We start from the raw sequence: 5,822 nt of genomic DNA on the forward strand, positions 1-5,822 counted from the left end.
GCGCTCAAGGGCAGGTAGTGTGTTTATCTACGCCAACTTGAAGTTAGGGTCGGATTTTCAGGAGCTTTCCTCTTCGGGCATGATGTAGTTCGAGGGCCTGGTGTATCGCCTCCTCGCTATTCTTGGCCGGTAACGGTGCAAGGCGAGCTTTCGGGGTTAGTTATTGGCGTTTTTTCTATATGATTAATACAACACCCCAAGGAGCATTGTTGAAAGAAAAATATATCTATTTTTCACACTTAAGAGTCTATTTAATCCGCAAAGATCCGTAAAATGCATGAATTGGACATGATTGCAAGTGCAAAATAGATGGTTGCAAGAATACAGTGATTTTTTGAAAACATGTATTTGATTCGTAAGAATAGGAAAACCACATGAATCATAAGAAACATAGTGAAATCAAGATAAATATATGCAAAGATACGAATATGTCATAACGATGCAACATATATCTCTCGCACGTTCCTTTTGTGCATGCATAGAATGTAAAAAACAGCTTTATTTAGACCGTACAATTATTTTGTTGTGCCTTTGAAATTTAACACAAAGAAAAATTTCCTCCATTTTTCTATTCGTCATTCTTTTGAATCAAATGGAAGGAGAGTATCATCTTTTGGATATTTTCCAATTCTTATATTTTTAGTCTACGAATCAACGTCACACAATACACTCATTGAATGGTTTTACATACATGCATGTCTCACATAATATTTAACTCCAGCAAATCACATGAGCAACTGCCGGTTCATACTCGGTGTTCTATTTTCAAAACATGTTCTTTTACTCTCGAATCTATATATGCATGCAAGCATGCAACATTCATTGATGCATTGGAATCGGTCATGATATAATAGCTAGTCCACTACATTATGCATGTATGTCGACGGGTATTTAAATCGCTAAATTATTTTAGTTTTATATTCTGTATTACTAAAAATGCTAATATTAGTTTTTAATTATAGATTATAGATTTCTCCACTACATGTAAAAAAATCTAATTGCAAAATTTCTAGCAAAATTTTATTTAGGTTATGCACATTATTAAAACTGCTAATTTTAAAATATAATCCACTTTATTTAAATTATTTCACACATAAATATAAAACTTTCATGTGGTTCTTATTTGGCCTCGTTTCTATAAAATAAAGTTGAATTTTGAGTCCAACTTAAACATACAATTACTCTATTTTCAGTAAAAAGCCTATTGTATATATTTGTACACATTAGCCGGATCATCTATACACAATGCATGCACAACATGGCAGCTCAAGAAGATAACCAAACCTGTATTGAGTCGACTTGATGCATTGGGCAGTCCATCTGAACATTTAGTTCATAGATTTGGACTCTAATGAAACTCCACTGAGAACCAACTGACGCAAACCGCCGTGGTACTGCCTATTGCCAATTCCATACTGTCATTGTGCCATCGATCTTCCTCTGCCATGTTATTATTGCCTGATCGCTATCGAGTATGCTTGCCACCGACTTGCTGTATACGCAGGCTAGGGTCATCTGTTGCGGAGTTCATCGGAGGTATTGTAGAGAAATTTGTAGGAGCTTCCATCCCCATATCCGCCCCACTGCCATCCACATCTACAACTCCTGAGTCGTCGACAATCTGCAAATGTAATTGCTTATATTTAGTCATTGATTCTTAATCAAGTCGACTCCATAAAGGAAATTTAAAAACATTGGCCTATGCAAGAAATTGTATAATTGACCGAATGTCTCATCTACAGAATTACATTGCGTTCTCACAAACACACATGTGAGCTAATTTGACAAAGAAAAATGGTATGGGCGCTGCTAACTGGTAGATCTCATGTATAGCATCATTACTTCTATAAATGTTCCTACACTACCCGGCTCCAGGAGGCTTCAAAAGGGGCAAATCCATCGTGTGCGTTGAAACTGGCAGCGACAGTAATTTTCAACGCCCGCTTTGGACGTCAGCCGTTGGATGGTGTCAATGTTTTTGTTACCTGCCGTTTCGTAGATAGGTCGCCGACAACTAGGATCGGGCGCGTGCGGGGCCGGGCGAACATAGGCAGCGACGAGTGACCCTGCTCGTTTCACGTCTGATTCACATAGCACGGTGAAAACCTAGATCGAGAAAAGCAACCAATCCACTCGTGACATAGAGCCCCGCGCCCCTTCCTCCTCTCGCGCGTCGGCGTCGCGGATCCTGCCGGCGGCCGCGCGGCTTCCATCCCTTACCTCCGCGGCCCTTCCTCCTCCCGCACGTCGTCGTCGTGGATCCCGCCGGCGGCCGCGCGGTTTCCAATGTTCGTGGAGGGGGGGATTTGGAGGCTGCGTCGTGGAGGTTGCAGGCCGGCCGGCTGACCTCGGTTCCGGCCGCATTCCCTCGGCCATGACCTCCCCTCCTCCTCTACAATCTCGAGCCGCCGCCGCCACCGCCGTCGTGCCTCCTGGTGCCCTTCCTCCTCCCCTGTTCTCGACCCCTCGAGCCGCCGTTCGTTGTCGACGATTGGAGGCGCGAGATTACCTAGGTCAGAGCGACGAGACGACTCGTGGGAGCTGGCCGCGCGTGTGCAACTCGTCCACCTGCCCGTCCCCCACATCCCTCGTCTTTTTCTCCATCAGGCAGGTGAGCTCTTGCTTCCTCTCTCGGTCTCCCTCGATCTTGAGTTGGTACTGTGTTGTGTTTTTCTGCTGCTACTGTGTTGTGCGGTTGTGTGCTACAGGATCTGCTGCTGCCAAGAGTAATTTGATATACTATCATTTTTCAGGTTCCAATCTTAGGCATAGCATATGGTCTATCAACTCACTCGTCTGCATAGTGCAGAAGAAAGGTATGATGTTGACAATAATAAAAATACATGATTTCTGTTATTAAATCTTGGTTGCCTTTTCCAGAAAAGAGAACTGACTGTTCCAATAATACCACTGAATAATTTTGCAGGACCATATGTTGTGTGAAGCAAATAAGTGCCTCAGAAGAAAAGTAAGTTACAAGATTAATAATGTTGGTAGTTTAGCATGCATCTGGTTTTCTTGTTTTGAAGCGAAAGCCATATATATGTGCTTATTTCTGGATGTACCTGTTCCTAACCTATGAACTATAAAATGTTCCACAACACCATACGTATGTGTCGGCTGGTAGTTGGCACAACAACGCCAGCGTGAGCTTTGGCCCCTTCTTCATAAGACATTGGTTAAATTCAGTTCCACGAGGTCTTCTATCTGAATTACAAGTTTAAGCCCATGAGAGTGAATAATGTATGTTGGTCTTGGATCTAATTTCACTCAATTTGTTGGTTAGATGACGACAGCAGCAATGTCGCTAACGGATCCCTCAAGCAGGTCACATCTAGGTCTCCGTTCTTTATTGCTGAGTGCCATCTCCGGATGATCTCTTCCGGTGATTATTTTCTTGTTTTCTCTCCATGTAGGCTCTGACGATCCCTGGATCTGTTTTGTCATGGAATATTTTCTTATTGTACTTGCTTATTTACTCCAGCGCTATCATTGAGTAAATGTTTGATTTTATTTATTTATTTCAGTTCATGCCTGTATCTTTTGGTGGCATTCCAATTGATGCATAGAGTGATACTTTTGTATGAATGAATGAGTGTAGATGTATGCAGTTGTTTATGCACATGCCTGGGATTCAGTGTTGGGTAGATCAATTATTCTTTCTTGTTCGTGGTATGTTTGATTGAAGTTACTGAAGTTGCTTCATGGTTTACTAGCAGAGCATGCTGTAACATAATTAGTAACTGTTGGCACTTTCATGGACCCATTACACCTCCTGGTGAAATTACTTGATATGTTTGTGCAGCATGAGATTTGAAGGAATAGGATGATTTGATGTTGTTTTCTCTATTTTTCATTTAGGCTGTTACCTGCAACGCTGGGCTCTTGTGTGTTACCTGCAATGCTAGGCTCTTGTGAGAGCATCCTTTCAGATTTTCTCTTCTCTGGTATGACGATGCTTCCCACTGTATTCGAGTGGATGGTGACAACGCTGGTGCTCTCGTGCCTCATCGGTGCCGGCGGCCCGGGCTTCACTTCTATCAGTACATCCTGAGGTAAGAAGCATAATCATATTGTCTTCATCTCAAAATCTAGATTGTACTTCCAGTGGATGCTGATGGCAAGCAAGATAATGATTTTTCTTAATTGCTAATGAAATCTATTTTTCTGTGATGGCTGTTATTGGTGTAGAGTAGGGAAGAACACATCGGCATTCAGGTGGATGGTGATGGCGCTGGTACTGTCGTGAATCATCGGCGCCGGTGCCGCGGGATTCACCTTCTGCAAGTACAGCCTGAGGGTAAGAAGCATAAGCACAGAGGTTAAAGACAATTATTGAGTGCAAGCAACGTTTTAAGCATGCTAACCTTTGAACCTGCATGCAAACTAACATGAAATCAGTAAGCAAGTAATGTTATAGGCAGGAGATCTTGCAATGTATGAAAATCTGAGGGTTATTAGGTCACTTGAGACTTGAAACATAAGCATAATCATGTATTTGTGATAGTTATTACAGTGAAACAGCCAAGGTACTAGATCATTTGCTTCTAGCCTGCCATGGTTTGTTGAAGAACAATTTTTTTTTATCATTTACTTATTCAAAGTTCTAAGCAATGTTAGTACTGACCCAAAGTTTGCTGCCTGTAGAACTTGGATGTAATGGCGGCCCGGCGTGGAAGGAAGCAAGAAGGAAGGGCCAATATTTTCCAGGCCCCATACACAAATCGTCAGGGACACAACCATCTTCTGCAGTCAAGCAAGTAAGCACACTTGCTGTCTAAAGAAATTAGTAATGTTCAATTGATCGGTTGTTTACCCGAAATTGGGATGCTTTCCTATTTTGTATTTAGTGGGTTGCCTGGTTTGGGCAGAGTCCAATGGAGCCTCCAGTTTGGAGCTTGATGCCAGTTCTCTAATGGCTTGCTTGTTTGGAATTCAAAGTGTGCCATGGATAGACCCCTGACACGTTTGAGTCTCTTAGTCAGAGGAAAGCTCCTGATATTGTTATACTTAGATAGAGTAGAAACAGTAGATAAGAACTACTTCAAATGCAGCATTGGTGCAGAAAAGTGGTCTCTATAGCATAAATTAATTCCTGACAAGTTGCAAAGCTTGTACAACAATGCTACAGACTGGTTAGCTACGTTCTTGTTTTCTTTCCATCGCTGTACTCTCTCTTCTATCTATGCACTTCGTTTGAGATAGTGGGTCGGGTTTTCCGATCTCGGTTCTAATGAAGATTTGTGTTTGACTAATTCTTATAAATGTTTGAAATCATTTTCATTTCACTAATTCTTATATTTTGTTATCTCACGATTCATGCTACTGTCAAAAAAATATAGTTCGAAATTTAAATAAGCAATTTTTTTTTTGAAATGGGATAAGCAAATTTAGAAGAGGTTGGCGTGGTTTATATAGCTTCTGGGCAGACATTGAGGTTTATTTTACACATCAGAGGGATTTTCTATAATACAATCTGCTCTTGATACCATGAAGGCACCATTGGCAAGTCAATCTTTTAACTATAGTGCAAATTTAGTCTGTTTCTATTATTGACCCTCCTCTGACTTCTACTAATTGGTCAAGTCACTCAAATGCATGCATGTTTAAGGGAGCTGGCACATTTTCTTGTTGAGCACATTGGTTTTGTTGATGAACATGTACGGCCAGGTTTACGCAGATTGAGAGGACAGTCGTCGGCTGTCAGCATCAAGTCGCGATGTGCTTCTGGTTGCACCTCCTTGTGTAGTTGTGTGAGCTCCCCCTTCCTATCCCTTGCCCCTAAGTGCGGAGATTCTATACTGATTTCATGTTTCTATTTC

The 5,822-nt window shown here is 41.7% G+C and overlaps 1 long non-coding RNA gene across 1 annotated transcript; it reads left to right on the forward strand.

The window, feature by feature from the left end:
- Positions 1 to 2,750: 2,750 nt before the first annotated feature.
- On the forward strand, positions 2,751 to 3,975 carry LOC124659238. The gene is made up of 3 exons (XR_006989497.1): positions 2,751 to 2,816; positions 2,927 to 2,968; positions 3,862 to 3,975. It is a non-coding gene; the product is annotated as an uncharacterized LOC124659238 (long non-coding RNA).
- Positions 3,976 to 5,822: the final 1,847 nt, after the last annotated feature.

The sequence above is a fragment of the Lolium rigidum genome, chromosome 6, assembly GCF_022539505.1.
Source record: "Lolium rigidum isolate FL_2022 chromosome 6, APGP_CSIRO_Lrig_0.1, whole genome shotgun sequence".
Taxonomy (NCBI): domain Eukaryota; kingdom Viridiplantae; phylum Streptophyta; class Magnoliopsida; order Poales; family Poaceae; genus Lolium; species Lolium rigidum.